The 16,789-nt window shown below is 43.9% G+C and overlaps 1 protein-coding gene across 2 annotated transcripts in view; it reads left to right on the top strand.

Annotated features, from left to right (window-relative positions):
• Positions 1-11,423: 11,423 nt before the first annotated feature.
• The window catches only part of MAP3K20 (mitogen-activated protein kinase kinase kinase 20), a 117,917-nt gene continuing 112,551 nt past the window's right edge, over positions 11,424-16,789 (top strand). Inside the window, exon 1 of one of the 2 annotated variants that reach the window (XM_060779216.2) lies at positions 11,424-11,610. The gene's annotated coding sequence lies outside the window, so the exon portion shown is untranslated. The remainder of the gene's footprint in view (positions 11,611-16,789) is intronic. The other variant, XM_060779226.2, reaches the window with a different exon arrangement.

The raw sequence follows: 16,789 nt of genomic DNA, 5'->3' as shown, positions 1-16,789 counted from the left end.
GCCAACCTAGCAGTTCAAAAACATGCAAATGTTAGTAGATCAATAGGTACCACTTCGGTGGGAAGATAATAAAGGTGCCCATGCAGCCATGCTGGCAACACGACCAGGAGGTGTCTATGGACAACAGGCTTCTCAGCTTGAAAATGGAACACGAGCATCTCCCCATGGCCAGAGTTGAGCACTGCCTTCCAAAAGCCGGAGATGAAAGGAGAAGCCTTTACCTTTGTTCTGCGTATTTGTGTGTCATTGTTATTCCAGTGTATTAAAGGCACTGAATGTTTGCCTATCTGTGTATGCTCTGAGTCCCCTCAGGGAGATAGAGCAGAATATAAATAAACTGTTGTTTTTTTTATTATTAAGATGTTGCTGTACTGAGTCACATTATCTTTGATTGATTTACCTTGTACGTGGATCTACAAGATGGTAGCAGGCAAGGAGGAGTTGCACTGTTACACAGTTTGTGAGTCTAACAGAGGACCTTGACTCATGTACAAGCGTCCCTGCATGTTCTGGCAACGCTGGCTCTTGCAAAATATGAAAAAGAACACAAAATACTGGTTGTCTTTAGGATATAGTGACTCATAATGCTGGGACTGGGAGGCAAGGCATATTTTGATAGACTGTGAAGTGTTTGGAATGGAGTAATATCATCCAGCCAGATAAAAAGATCAAGGGGTACTTCTATAAGGGGGGGGGGGGGGTTCACTGTGGTGTTAGCTTTCTATGATACTAGGATTGTGTGTTCCTATGAGGCAAGAGGCTATGATGGTGTCCGGCGGACTCAGTGGAGGAAGTGTCCTGGCAGTGTGCTAGGGTGCTTCCAGTACTTGGTGATGAAGTGGTAAAAACATCTATAATTTAGGAGCCCCCAGTGGTGCAGTAGGTTAAACCCTTGTGCCGGCAAGACTGAACACTGACAGGTCAGAGGTTCTAATCCAGGGACAATGCGGGTAAGCTTCCCATATGGGGACATGAGAGAAGCTTCCCGCAAGGATGGTAAAACATCAGAACATCCGGGCGTCCCCTGGGCAACGTCCTTGCAGACGGCAAATTCTCTCATACCAGAAGTGACTTGCTGTTTCTCAAGTCGCTCCTGATATGGAAAAAAATTCTATGATTTAAAAATACCCTCTTCTGCCAAAATGTTCATACCTTGATTTTGTCATCTTATTTAAGGGACACAATTTTATCTTATGTATAAATTGTAAAAAAATATATATTATCCAGCTCTCCATACAGAGACATGAGAGAAGCTTCCCGTAAGGATGATAAAACATCAAAACATCCAGGCATTCCCTGAGCAAAGTCCTTGCAGACAGCCAATTCTCTCACACCAGAAGCGACTTGCTATTTCTCAAGTCGCTCATGTTATGGGAAAAAAAATCTACGATTTAAAAATAGCTCCTTCTGCCAAAATATTCATACCTTGATTTTGTCATCTTATTTAAGGGACACAATTTTACCAAACAAGTCTATATAATGAGATTTGCACATACTGTACATGGATGTTGGCATCCAAGGGCCCACAGTACTGGGATATCTTCCCACTTCCTTCAGAGTCATTGTGGTGCCGGATCTTACCCGCAGCTCTTTCTCGCATCCGTTTTCTGGTAATCTAGATACAACTTTCTAAGTAAATAAGGAGGAATAATTCCCTAATTTCACTAGATCTGGAAATGGCTCTTTTAACTAAGTTTTCACTTTTAGGAGATTATTACATGACACCCGTGACACATTTTTGAAGCTCCCTAGCAATGAACAAAAGTGCTCACAGTCGCATGGTGTTCACAATTCATTCCAAATTAGTGCTTTACAATAGACTGGGGAAATTCTTCTTAGGCCGCTGAAAGCTGAAAGAGTTTATGTAGGAGTTGACATCTACAGACATATGAACACCACGAGATCTTTACAGATGAATCAAAGATCCTCAAAATAACAGCATACATCTGTGGGCACAGTGGACTGCTTGAATTGTACTTTGAAGGAGTCCCACTGAAATCAATGGGGAGAAACCTGTGAGTCCCATTAATTTCAGTGAGTTAGCTTTAAGTATGTTTCAGTCTGGAGCCAATCCAGTATTATGAGAAGAGACTGTCTGTGGGAAGTGGAGATACAAGTTTTGTGGGTTACACCCTAAAGTACCTGCTGGTTTACATTATGAAAAGGAAGAAAAAAGGGATGACTTCTTTTTATTGTATAGGTTCTGCATATAGAGTTATATTTTTGTGCAGCATCTCTGGAGTCCAGTAGCAGCCAAGAAGGGAGGCGTTTCTCAGCAGGGAACAGGCAAGGCACTCCGATATGGACCGGGAACTCTTTTCAGACTGGAATCCGGGGGCTGCTTTTTCTTCAGGCTAAAGGTGACAATTTTAAACATGCTAGGTTTTGTTTCTCTTTGTGCTTGTTTGTTAAGGATGAATGATGCAATGACATCTAGTCATTTGACATACGTGACAGGAATATACATGGAAGACATTTCATTTCATCTCTTGCTTCCAGCTTTCCTTCAACATCTGCATGTATGTTAAACCTCAAAGTGCTTAATTCTAAAATGTACATGATTACAGCAATCTGAAGCAAGTAACATTGGGTTCTGGCTATGCAGTGAGAAGTGTAGATTGCTGTTCAGATTAAGTGCTGACTTTCTTACACCATTAAGCAATTTTAGCTTCAATGGGACACAAGGAAGCCTTGGCAAAAATAATTTTGTAAACGTACACTTTATGAAACAATTTGTTATTCATGTATATAGTTTTCTGATACAGTTTTTTTTTCATGTCAGGAGCAACTTGAGAAACTGCAAGTCACTTCTGGTGTGAGAGAATCCGTCTGAAAGGATGTTGCCCAGGGGACACCCAGATGTTTACCATCTTGTGGGAGGCTTCTCTCACATCCCTGCATGGGAAGCTGGAGCTGACAGATGGGAGCTCACCCTGCTCCCTGGATTCAAACCGGTGACCTGTCGGTCAGCAGTCCTGCCGCCACAAGGGTTTAACCCATTGAACCACTGGAGGCTGTGGTGACACTATCAACCTGCTGCGCATTTGGGAATTCCCTACAATCACCATATGTTTTAGGGCCCCCCCAGTGGCGCAATGGGCTAAACCTGTGTGCTGGCAGGACTGACAGTTCCGAGGTTTGACTCTGGGGGCATGGATGAGCTCCTTCTGTCAGCTCCAGCTCCCCATGCGGGGACATGAGAGAAGCCTCCCACAAGAATGGTAAAACATTGAAGCATCCTGGTGTCCCCTGGGCAACATCCTTGCAGACGGCCAATTCTCTCACACTACAAGTGACTTGCAGTTTCTCAAGTCGCTCCTGGCATACACACACAAACCATATGTTTTTTTCTGGTGACCACCTGCACATTTTCTGAGGAGTGACAGTGTTGCTCTTGTTGCTGTTGCTCATCATAACTAATAAGAGAGAAAGCTTCAAATTGATTCTGCAGATCCACACTCCCAGAATGGTTCTTGGCCCCTTTATTTCTTTGTATTATATTCCTACAAATATCTACCTGCCCTTCAGTGACCATTCCCTGTCTTCCCCATTCAGAATGGTCTGTTCTGCTTTATTCTCATGCTTCTTAATATGCTGAAGAGTCGATACACAGACCTCAAGTTGGTGAACCTTCTCTTCCACTTGATGTGCACTTAGATATCCATATATTCCCCCAAGAACACAAACAAACCACAGGTGACTTCCGCAGCTCCCTCACTATTAATATTCATTAATCTTAAGTAGTCACCAAAATGTAACTATGGGCCATTTAAACACATGTGCAAAACACGTGTTGGCCTTCTCTGTTAGCCAAGCTCCTGCTCAACAAGCTCCAGAAACCGGGGCTGCATCTATATAGAGAACTAGTCACTGCCAACTCCTCCCACAACCAAGTCTCTGACTCACTTCCTCTCAGTAAATGCCTTGCTCCCGGAGACCATGTGCTCAGCAGAGAACCTAGGGCTACACATCATAACAGAATAATAAAACACGAAGGAGCACACCTCCACTCACCTCACACAAGCGATCAGTCTTCCTCTGACAGACACAACAGCCTTAACCCAATCTACTCTCCCAAAACATTCTCTGACACTGGAGATGTTTAACTCAGCAGACTCAAACTCATCTTATGCTGTCTCTTCCACCATATCCATGCAAAAACACTCTTTTTGGTGTTCCCTGTTAGCTGAGCTCTGACGTATCCAGTTGCAGGAACTGGGGCTATAGGTAGGTTTTCCCCTGACATTAAGTCCAGTCGTGTCTGACTCTGGGGGTTGGTGGTCATCTTCATTTCTAAGCCGAAGAGCCAGCGTTGTCCGTAGACACCTCCAAGGTCATCTTCATTTCTAAGCCGAAGAGCCAGCATTGTCCGTAGACACCTCCAAGGTCATGTGGCCGGTATGACTGCATGGAGCACTGTTACATTCCCGCTGGAGCGGTACCTATTGATCTACTCACATTTGCATGTTTTCGAACTGCTAGGTTGGCAGAAGCTGGGGCTGACAGCGGAAGCTTACACCATTCCTTAGATTCGAACCTGTGACCTTTTGGCAGCTCAGTGGTTTAACCCACTGCGCCACCGGGGGCTCCCTAACTGGGGCTATAGCTATATGATTTCTGTATCCCCGTAGTTTATTAATTCTTCTTTCTAAATTAATTATGCTGTTTTTAATTATATGTGTATGTGTACTCATTTTATGGATAAGTATGTACATATATTATTAAAAAAAACACATTAATATCTATTTTGCATAATTTTAGCAGCATGTTCTTCCTCTATGGAATGTCACCACCTCAAATGCCATTCAGGGTATTCTATCCCATTAACCCTCCTATAACAAAAGACGCAAGGCTGGAGGCTTATTAATATTATGCCCGGGCAGGATGGATCTTCCCAGGGGGTTTTCTTTCCTAAAAAAAAAACAAAAAAAAAACACCCCTGTGCCTCCAATATGATAGCGAGACGATGATGGATATGTGTTATGATGAAGTGAACACTGCTTGTCTTTAAACTTACTTTTGAATTAAAGCTGCCACCAACCTAAGGTGTGTTAGGATTTTTTTAAAAAAAAAACATTTGGGGTGAACTTTTCTCACTCCTGCCAACATTGCTTTTATCCCTGGCTCCCAAACAACTGTTTGTTGGGAGGCTTTTCTGTAGTAACAAGGTGTTAAAAATGCTGGAACTATCACAAAGGCTTGAAGATGGAATGATGTACAGTAGAGACTTTGTTGAGTCTGACTAGCCTATCTAGGTAGCCCCTGGGTTATTAACAAACTTTACCCTAGAGTTCTTCCTGTTAACTAACCCAGCCTGGAGAGCCAATCTCTTGTGCTAACTCTCACAAAAGATCAGACTGCTGTCTGACCTTTTTCCTGTCAGCTCACAGCACTGTCTAACACAGACTCTCTCCTAGCTCTCTCCCTGAAAACCCAGTTTCAAACTCTACACCTTCACACACCAGCTCCCAGCTCTCAACTCCCACTGAAGCTACCTTCTTTCCCTCCTCAGACTTGGCTCCTCCCAACTGCTCTGGCCAATCCTAGGAGTCTCTAAACTCCTCTCCTCTTCCAACCATCCTCACTCAAGATGGCTGCCTCCCTAGCATTCCCTCCTAAAATGGAGGCCTGTCTTACTGTTATCCAGGCTCCCTTTCCAGCCTACCAGGCAAGATTCACCACACCTCCCCAATTCCAGAACAATTTCTAGCAGCAGATAGGGCAGATAATTAATTATCCTTCCCATACAGGTTCATTCTCTCACACCAGAAGCATCTTGCAGTTTTTCAAGTCGCTTCTGATACACACACAAAAGCTTCTTCTGTACCCTCACAGTCTGCTCCAGAGAACTAAATGGCCCCTGAAAGTCCACTGAGTTGGAATTTTATTTGTACCCCATGACACACAGTATAGACTAGAGCATTACCGATTTTCCCTTCCTCCCTGCCCCTTAATTGTTGATGCTTTCTGGAATAGGGATAACCCCTTCAGCTTGAACAAGAAATCATCCAGCAGGTACAATTTACCAGTAAGTTCTTCTCAACTTTTCCTATTGGAATGAATGAGAGCTATGCAAGCATGGGGTGACATCTTTGGTTGCTCCTGTTCATTCAAGTGCCTCTTTTATCTCCATTATATCTGATTTTGAGGTCTCTTTTTCTCTAAAAACAAAAAGGTTTTTCAGAAATTAGTCACCTGTACTTGATTTGTTTCAGTTTCAGCTGTTGGATTTATTGTTTTGGATTTGGCTGCAATCCTGCATATAGTTAAGCAATTTCAGTGTTGATTATATTGCAAGTACAACTTAGTTTTTTTTTTTGTATGGGGCAGGGCTTACCTAGAGGCACTACATCCTGGGAAGCTAAGAAAACTGTATAAAATTCATGGGGTCAGCATGAATCAATAGGCAACTAGACGGCACAGACATACACAGAAATTATTCAATTTCAACATATTTAGCAGAGGTTTTCAATGGAACACTGACCATTCAAATCCATTGGTAGCTTTGCCTCTAGCAGAAACCTTGAAATGAATAGGTCTTAAATAAATAAAGTCACATTTATTTCAGTAGGTCTAAGTAGTCTAAGTAATAGAGGGAGATGGGGAGACGGGGGGCGGGGTGTTAAGATGCTGAAAAGGTGGGTTCACTCTAAGTTTAATTGGTTTACTCCAGTAGGAAATAAAAACCTAGATTCTGGCTATAAGTAAGTCTGATGAAAGATGGGATCATCTGAAACAGGATTGCATAGATAGCATCTTGTCAGCAAATACAAAATTCCCACGACTCTTTGAATCCAAATAAGATTGACTTGAGAAATTTGCCAAGCAAGCTTATGTCAGACTCAAGTCTCTCCATATTAAAATTTTTGCATACAAAATGTTGCAGGTTCAGTCTCTGGCATCTCCTGTCCTGGTTCTATGGTATAAATTGAATTTGTTGCATGCCTTCAAGTTGTTTACAATTTATGGTAACCTGTCTATGGTATTTTCTGCTCTTCCAGACAGACCCTATATTCCAGGATCTGATCCCTAGTTTTCTGTTTATCCCAGATTATCTGGCAGTGCAGACTCATATCCAGTTTAAAGCAGAAAACCTGGGATCAGATCCAAGGAAAATGGGATAAAACAAAAACCAAACATTCAGAACTATTCTTACATTATATCATCACATGTGGGGCTTAAAAGCCTGTCTGGAAGGGTCCCTAGTCTCCAGAGTCATGTTCTGACACTCAAACCACAACACCATACTCCTTAATTTTTCTTTTAATATATTTTATTATATCACACAAAATTTAGACTTTTGTTCTCCTGATAGCACAAAATGTTGTTCTCTTAAAGTTTTGTTTGTGACATTGAGAAAGAATGAGAGAAGGTCATGGAGACGAAGGGCTACTACAAGTTGAACATCCTTTACCTGGAAGTCTAAAATCCTGAAAGGTTTTAAGCATGTATTCTTACTATAGGTTGAACATCCCTGATCTAGATGCTCCAAAACCCAAAACTGTCCACATAGGTGGTTGAGATAGTGCCACCTTTGCATTCTGCTGGTTCGGTGCATCTACATTGTAGAATGAATACAGTTTGACATCACTTAGTGCCATGGCTTAGTGCTATGAAATACTGAAAGCTGCATTTTTACAAGGTCTTTAACCTTCTCTACGAAAAAGTGCTAATTACCCACCAGACTACAACTTCCAAGATTCCATCATGTTGAGCCAAGGCAGTTAAAGTGCTGTCAAATCTCAATTCATTCTACAGTGTATATGCACCAAAGGTGCACATAAATGCACATAATATTTGTGTTTAGACTTGAGTTCCATCTCCAAGCTATCTCATGATGTTGCTTTGCTTTTGCTTTAGGCGATCCCTTGTAGCCCGAGGATGATGGTCCTCCAAGACTGGTATGTATAGGCAGATACCTACACAGATATTCCAAAATACGAAAAAAAAAAACCCAATGTCTTTGATCTTATGTATTTTATAGTTTCATCTGAGTGTTTTTATTGTGTTGCTCAATGCCTTGAATTGTGAAAAGAGTTGGGTACAAGCAAAAACAATGAAGATGAAACACAAATGAAATTCATGTTTAGACTTGGGTCCTATCTCCAAACTGTCTCATGCTGTGTGTATCAGAAAATACCTGTATGGGCATTTCAAAATACAACAGCAGCAGCAGCAGCAACAACAACACCCAAACAGTTTTGTTTATACGATCTTTCACCTTCTCTGCCACAGAGTACTCATCCAATTCCTTGTATTGAACCATAGCAGTTAAAGTGTCGTAACCTTTATTAATTATGGCATCCATGGTGTCAGGCATGTAGCCGGGGGGGGGGGGCTCGGGGGGCTTCAGCCCCACCTGAAATTCTCATGGTGGTTCGCGAAAAGGCCTTACTGGTGCATTATTTACACTGTTATGTTTATTCATATCATGATCTGATCACCATACTCAGTATATCCCATATGCATGGGGGTATTGGGGTAATGATACAAAAGGTTTGCTAGGGCAGACCCTCTTTCACTCAGACTCAGCCCCCCCCCAAACTCAGCCCCCCCCCCGAAACCCCCCCTGAAAAAATTTCAGCCCCCCCCCCCCCCCCCGAAACGAAATCCTGGCTACGGGCCTGCAAGGTGTATATGAAACACAAATTAATGTCATGTTTAAGCTTTGGATCCCGTTTGCATGCTATTTGCTGATGTAGGATATCCTCTTCATTCTGGAAAGAAGTGACCAGTAGAGTGCTGCGGTGTTCAGTTCTGGGCCCAGTACTGTCCAACATCTTTATTAATGACTTGGATGAAGGTTTAGAGGGCATGCTTATCAAGTTTGCAGACAACATCAAATTGGGAGAATAGCTAATTGAATTCTGCTCCAGAGGACAGGAGCAGAATTCAAAATGATCTTTACAGATTAGAGAACTGATTGGCACAAACTAACAAAACAATTTTCAACAAGGACAAATGTAAGATACTACACTTAGTTAGAAAAAAAATGTAATGCAAAGATATAGGATGGGTGATACCTGGCTGGACAACAGTCCATGTGAAAAAGATCTTGGAGTCTTCGTGGACAACAAGTTAGATATGAGCCAACAGTGTGATGCAGCAACTAAAAAAGCCAATGCTTTGAGCTGCAAAAAAAGGAGTATAGTGTCTAGAACAGTGGCTTCCAATCTATGGTCCGTGGACTACCAGTGGTCCACAAGAACAAAAATATGGTCTCCGGCCTCGCCATTTCTACACCATTGCCTCCAAACCGCATGACAGTGAGAGCCACTGGTTTCATGAAAACCTCTTATAGTGCTGAGGCAACAGGGATGTTGGGAGGGGAGAGGCAGACTACCCACGAAAAATTACTACTACATTATTACTACATCACCTGTAGATTATTAAATATAATTTTCTATGGGCAAGCAGTTGGCAACTGTTGGATAGCATATGTTCTGTACCAGAAACTAGAGCTGATGTGGTCTATCCAATGCCATTTTCTGAATCAGCACCTCTTTTGGTACTAATGTTGGGGAGTGGTCCCTGATAAAAAAAAAAAAAGGTTGAGGACCACTGGTCTAGATCAAGTTCTGCCAACCTAGCAGTTTGAAAACATGCAATTGTGAGTAGATCAGTAGGTACTGCTCTGGTGGGAAGGTAACAGCGCTCCATGCAGTCATGCTGGCCACATGACCTTGGAGGTGTGTCTACAGACAATGCCGGCTCTTCAGCTTAGGAACGGAGATGAGCACCACCCCCCAGAGTTGGACACGACTGGACTTAATGGCAGGGGAAAATCTTTACCTTAAGGGTTAGGATAAGGTTTAGGGCAGGGGTCTTCAAACTTTTTAAACAGAGGGCCAGGTCACAGTCCCTCAAACTGTTGGAGGGCCAGATTATAATTTGAAAAAAACATGAATGAATTCCTATGCACACTGCACATATCTTATTTGTAATGCAAAACACTTAAAAACAATATAATAATTAAAATGAAGAACATGTTTAACAAATATAAACTTATTAGTATTTGAATGGGAAGTGTGGGCCTGCTTTTGGCTGATGAGATAGGATTCAAGAGAGATATTGACAAGCTGGAATGTGTCCAGAGGAGGGCGACTAAAATGATCAAGGGTCTGGAGAACAAGCCCTATGAGGAGCGGCTTAGGGAACTGGGCATGTTTAGCCTGAAGAAGAGAAGGCTGAGAGGAGATATGATAGCCATGAATAAATATGTGAGAGGAAGACACAGGGAGGAGGGAGCAAGCTTGTTTTCTGCTTCCTTGGAGACTAGGACGCGGAACAATGGCTTCAAACTACAAGAGAGGAGATTCCATCTGAACATTAGGAAGAACTTCCTGACTGTGAGAGCCGTTCAGCAGTGGAACTCTCTGCCCCGGAGTGTGGTGGAGGCTCCTTCTTTGGAAGCTTTTAAGCAGAGGCTGGATGGCCATCTGTCAGGGGTGATTTGAATGCAATATTCCTGCTTCTTGGCAGGGGGTTGGACTGGATGGCCCATGAGGTCTCTTCCAACTCTTTGATTCTATGATTCTATGATTGTTGTTGTTGTTGTGTGCTTCCAAGTCATTTCAGACTTAGGCTGACCCTGAGTGAGGGCCGGGTAAATGACCTTGGAGGGCCATATGCGGTCCCTGGGCCTTAGTTTGAGGACCCCTGGTTTAGGGTTTGGGTTAGGACAAGGATTTGGGTAAGGGGTTAAGCTTAGGCTTATGGTTCAGGTTTAGGGTTTCCCCATTAAAGAACTCTTACATTCCTTCTATTTTTTCTGCCTCCAGCTTGGCTTACACTAGCTAAGTCTCTCTTGCACAAATAGTGCTCCAGAAGGAGTGATGCAGCATCTCCGTAACACTCGGAGTTTCGGACCCAGCTATCATACTATTACCCCAAAACACCTGAAGGGCCAAAGTTCGCCCATGCCTGGTGTACATGATAGACTGAATGACAGCACTTCAATAGCCATGACTCAATGCTAGGGGGTGGTGAGAGTTGGAAGAATCCTAGAGTTGGAAGAGACTTTATGGGCTATCCAGTCCAACCCCCTGCCAAGAAGCAGGAAAATCGCATTCAAAGCACCCCCGACAGATGGCCATCCAGCCTCTGTTTAAGGAGCCTCCTCACACTCCGGGGCAGAGAGTTCCACTGCTGAACAGCTCTCACAGTCAGGAAGTTCTTCCTAATGTCCAGATGGAACCTCCTTTCTTGTAGTTGCATTTTCCCAAGATCTGTCGCCTCCCTTGCCCAAGAGTGCGGGTGCCTCCTCAGACTACAACCCCCATGACTCCATAGCAATGAGCCAGGGGCAGTTCAAGCGGTGGGAACCGCATTAATTCTCCAGTGGAGACACGCGGGGGAGGAAGGGAGGAAGGAGGGAGAGAGGGAGGGAGGGAGGGAGGCGGGCAGGCGGGCGCGGGGTGGTGCTGCTGCTGCGCCTGGCCGCGCCAAGGCTGGCCTCCTTTGACATCCACCGGAAGCGTGGCAGCAACTCCCTCACTCCCACGGAGAGGCACCTCCACGCCCCACGCCGCCCGCCAGAAGAGGGCTGGCTTCCCCGGCTGTGGGGAGCTTCACACTCGCGCCTCTGGCACGGCGGGCACTTCCAGGAAGGTAAGGCTACAAAGTGGCGGGCGCAGAGCTGGGAAGTGTTTCTGTGGGAGAGCGAGAGGGGGCTCTGGGGAGGGCGTGCTTGTGGATATGTGTGTGGGAATGCCCCCCTGGCTCAGCCCCCTTCCCTCGCTCACCAGGGAGGGCCTTTATGTAAGTTTTTGGACAAGTTAAGAGGGACGTTTCCCCTCCTTCGAGCACAAGAGCAGCACACCACCCACACCGCCAAAGTTGTGGCGTCGACTGGGAAAGAAAGGCACTCCACTAGGCCTTGCTGCTGCCGGCAGTTTGGGAATTCAGGTCTACCTGAGCAACCCCGCCCCATCCGAGGCAGAAGCGGGTGATTAAAGACCTGGGCTTCTGGCATTTTTTGTCCCCATGATGCAGCCTCACAGAGAGCTCTCTGGGAATCGTTGCCTTGTTCCTTTTCCCTCTGCTTTCCTATCTTTCCCAAACTCTAGTGCAGTGCTTCTCAACCTTCGTAATGCCACGACCCCTTAATACAGTTCCTCATGTTGTGGTGACCCCCCCCCCCCAACCATAACATATTCGTTGCTACTTCACAACTGTAATTTTGCTACTGTTATGAATCGTCATGTAAATGTCTGAAATGCAGGATGTATTTTCATTCACTGGACCAAATTTGGCATAAATACCTGATATGCCCAAATTTGAATACTGGTTGGGTTGGAAGCATTGGTTTTGTCATTTGGGAGTTGTACTTGCTGGGATTTATAGTTCACCTACAATCACAGAGCATTCTGAACTCCACCAACAATGGAATTGAACTAATCTTGGCACACAGAACTCCCATGAACAGAAAATACTGGAAGGGTTTGATGGGCATTGACATTGAGTTTTGGAGTTGTAGTTCACCTACATCCAGAGAGCACTGAACCAAACTTGGCATGGATACTCAGTATGTCCAAGTGTGAATACTGGTGGTGTTTGGGGGAAATAGACTTTACCATTTGGGAGTTGTAGTTGCTGGGATTTATAGTTCACCTACAATCAAAGAGCATTCTGAACTCCACCAACAATGGAATTGAACCAATCTTGGCACAGAAAACTCCCATGAACAGAAAATACTGGAAGGGTTTGATGGGCATTGAGCTTGAGTTTTGGAGTTGTAATTCACCTACATCCAGAGAGCACTGTGGACTCAAACAATGATGGTTCTGGACCAAACTTGGCATGGATACTCAGTATGTCCAAATGTGAATACTGGTGGAGTTTGGGGAAAACAGACCTTGACATTTGGGAGTTGTAGTTGCTGGGATTTATAGTTCACCTACAATCAAAGAACATTATGAACCCCACCAACGATAGAACTGGGCCAAACTTCCCACACAGAACCCCCATGACCAACAGAAGATACTGTGTTTTCTGATTGTCTTTGGTGACCCCTCTGACACCCCTTTGCGACCCCCCAGGGTTCCCGACCCCCAGGTTGAGAAACACTGCTCCACTGCAGCTCATAGAAGCCCTGATCATTTCCTCAGGCAGGTGAGGTTTCTGGGAGTTGCGGGTCCCAAACACATGGAGAACTAGAGTTTGGGATTACGGCTCAGGGCAGGCATGGACAAACTTCGGCCCTCCCAATGTTTTGGTTCTAGAAAATGGCATTCATAACCATTTGGAGATCATAACCTTTTGGAAAAGCCGTGGTCTTTCAGAGAAGAGCCAAAAACCCATCTGAGTATAATCTTCTCAAGTGGTACACAACCAGAATTTTTTTATCATGTCAGAAAGGACTTGAGAACACACTGCAAGTTGCTTCTGGTGTGAGGCAATTGGCCTTCTACAGAGACATTGCTCAGGGGACTCCTGGATGTGTTACCGTCCTGCTGGGAGGCTCCTCTCATGACAGATGGGAGCTCACACCATCTCACAGATTCAAACCGGCAATCTTCAGATCACCAACTCAAGCTTCAGATCAGCAGTCCAGCCAACACAAGGGTTTAACCCAGTGGTTCTCAACCTATGGGTTCCCAGGTGTTTTGGCCTAGAGCTTCCAGAAATCCCAGCCAGTTTACCAGTTGTTAGGACTTCTGGGAATTGAAGGCCAAAACATCTGGGGACCCACAGGTTGAGAACCACTGGTTTAACCCATTCTGCCACAACCAGATATAGTTATGCAAGTCAATTTGGCTTTCAGTTGTTATTAATAACCTGTTGTTAATCGGAAATGGAATATGCCAGTGCAAGTGTTTTTCAGTTGCCCCAAAATTCATCTACTCTCCCATAAAACAATTTTTTATATAATGCACTCAAGAGACAAAATTGAAGTAGATTTTGTTAAAAATAGCATAACCACATGAAGTTGTGGTTTACTCACAACTTAATGTGTTCAGCATACACAGGTACACAACTTACAAGTCCAGTTGCAGGTATGTTTGAGACAGTTGCTCTGGGCACATGGCATCTTTCTTAAAATCAACAGCAGGCAAATGTTGGTCTGAATATTTCCAAAGTCTAATGGAGTCTGTGCTCTGTGTTCATCTCAGAGCCTAATTAAGTGGTCTGCAGCTGCTCCCACAACTTCTCAAGAAAAACATAGAGCAAGGAAAGAAAGCTGCATATAGAATCATATAGTTGAAAGATGCCTCGTGGGTCATCCAGTCCAATCTCCTGCCACGAAGCAGGAAAATCACGTTCAAAGTACTCCCAACAAATTGCCATCCAGCCTCTGTTTAAAAGCCTCTAAAGAAGGAGCCTCCACCACATTCTGGGGCAGAGAGTTCCACTTCTGAACAGCTCTCACAGTTAGGAAGTTCTTCCTAATGTTCAGGTGGAATCTCCTTTCCTGTAGTTTGAAGTCATTCTTCCATGTCCTAGTCTCCAGGGCAGTAGAAAACAAGCTTGCTCCCTCCTCCCTATGACTTCCCCTCACAAATTTATATCAGAACATATGTACAATAAGTAAGCAACAGGATTATATACAAGCAAATTACTAGAGGAGGTTCGAAGAAGGTTGTAATTTCCAACATTTCAATTCCCACAATTCCTAACAGCCCATAAGCTGGGAGTTGAAGTCCAAAACACCTGGACTTCATGCCTCCCGGTATTTGGGACTTCGACTCCTAGAATTCCTGAACCTTGGACAAGCTGGCCAGAGCTTCTTGGAACTGAAGTCCAAAACATTGAGGACTAGAGTTTGGGAATCGCTGTTCAGGCTGACAATCAGAATACAGATATATAGTCAAACACACAAGGGGAAAAATACCCTTGGTCTTCAGCCTTGTTTTTGGTAAAACATACCAAAACAAGGCTTTCCCAAGGTTGTGCCTCAAGAAACCAGTTTGTTTTTGAACAACAGTGGCCCTATCTACACTGAGCATTTAGCTGGCTATGAAGTGTGGCAACCAGACAACAAACAGTCACGAAAGTGTGTGAAAGAAAGTCCTTAATGTGCAGCAGCACTTTGTGGTTTGGGTAATCGCCATCCAGGCCTCAAATTGGTTCCCTGTGTAATCATCTGTACAGCGAAAGTGCTTTCTTCAAGACCCTAGAATCAATAGAATCATAGAGTAATAGAGTTGGACAAGACCACATGGGCCATCTAGTCCAACCTCCTGCCATGCAGGAAAAGCACAATCAGAGTTTGAAACTGCACTGAATGGTCAGTGTGGATGTACCCAGTGTTTATGAAGAACAAGAACTTATGTATTCACATTACAGAAATATAGCAGTGAGATTTCACTTTGACTGCTGTGAACTGACATAAATTTCAGAGTTGTGTCACATTAAAAACTAGAGTATCCAGTCTGATGATGGCCTTGTTTCTGGTTCATTGTGCCTCTGTCTGGATGAACTTCACTCCAACTGGTGTCACTCAGAATTGGACTATATGCCATCCTTATCAACTAGCATGGCTTATTGCTGGTTGAAAAGGGTGTGAGGTGGACCTGGATGAGGATTGGGATGAAGTGTATGGAGATAGAGCTCCACACTTTACAGAGAGACAATATGTACTAGACTTAGTTATGAAGGTCAGGGAGCTTTGCAGAAGAAACAAAATTGAACTAGAAAAATCACTTGATGCAAGAAGAAATGAGGATGCAGCATTAGAGAAGGGAGGTGAAGAAGGCAAAGGGACAGGAGCTAGAGATGAAGGAGAAAAAAAATAGAAGGAAAAAAGAAAATTGATTGTGAACATTTTTTGAATGAGGAATATGGAGAAATTGACTATGATTTATAGGGATGAAATTTGAACTTGCTGGGGAAAAGGGGTAAGCATTTTAGAATAGGGTCCATAATTTGGTTGGTATTAGAATTTTTTGCTTGTAATTTTTAGATGATGATTCTTGTGCTAGAGCATAGAATCATAGAATCAAAGAATCAAAGAGTTGGAAGAGGCCTCATGGGCCATCCAGTCCAACCCCCTGCCAAGAAGCAGGAATATTGCATTCAAATCACCCCTGACAGATGGCCATCCAGCCTCTGTTTAAACGCTTCCAAAGAAGGAGCCTCCACCACACTCCAGGGCAGAGAGTTCCACTGCTGAGCGGCTCTCACAGTCAGGAAGTTCTTCCTCATGTTCAGATGGAATCTCCTCTCTTGTAGTTTGAAGCCATTGTTCCTCATCCTAGTCTCCAAGGAAGCAGAAAACAAGCTTGCTCCCTCCTCCCTGTGGCTTCCTCTCACATATTTATACATGGCTATCATATCTCCTCTCAGACTTCTCTTCTTCAGGCTAAACATGCCCAGCTCCTTAAGCCACTCCTCATAGGGCTTGTTCTCCAGACCCTTGATCATTTTAGTCACCCTCCTCTGGACAGATTCCAGCTTGTCAATATCTCTCTTGAATTGTGGTTCCCAGAATTGGACACAATATTCCAGGTGTGGTCTAACCAAAGCGGAATAGAGGGGTAGCATTACTTCCCTAGATCTAGACATTATGCTCCTATTGATGCAGGCCAAAGCAGTGGTTCCCAACCTTTTTTTGACCAGAGACCACTATGACCAGGGTCCACTCTCCAACATCAATACCAAAAGGGTTACAAATTGGTTTTTAGTTAACTTTAGATTCAGTTTGGGGTGCTGATTCAGAAAATGGCATTGGATAGACCACATAAGCTCTAGTTTCTGATACAGAACATATGCCATAGTCAGTGACGAGGAAGGAGTGGCAGGCGGCATGAAGGGAGCGGAAATAAAATAAAATAAAATAAAGAGGAAG

The sequence above is a fragment of the Anolis sagrei genome, chromosome 1 (genome assembly GCF_037176765.1).
Source record: "Anolis sagrei isolate rAnoSag1 chromosome 1, rAnoSag1.mat, whole genome shotgun sequence".
NCBI classification, from domain to species: domain Eukaryota; kingdom Metazoa; phylum Chordata; class Lepidosauria; order Squamata; family Dactyloidae; genus Anolis; species Anolis sagrei.
Note: the sequence above shows the minus strand (reverse complement) of the source record. Positions and strands in the feature narration are given on the sequence as shown.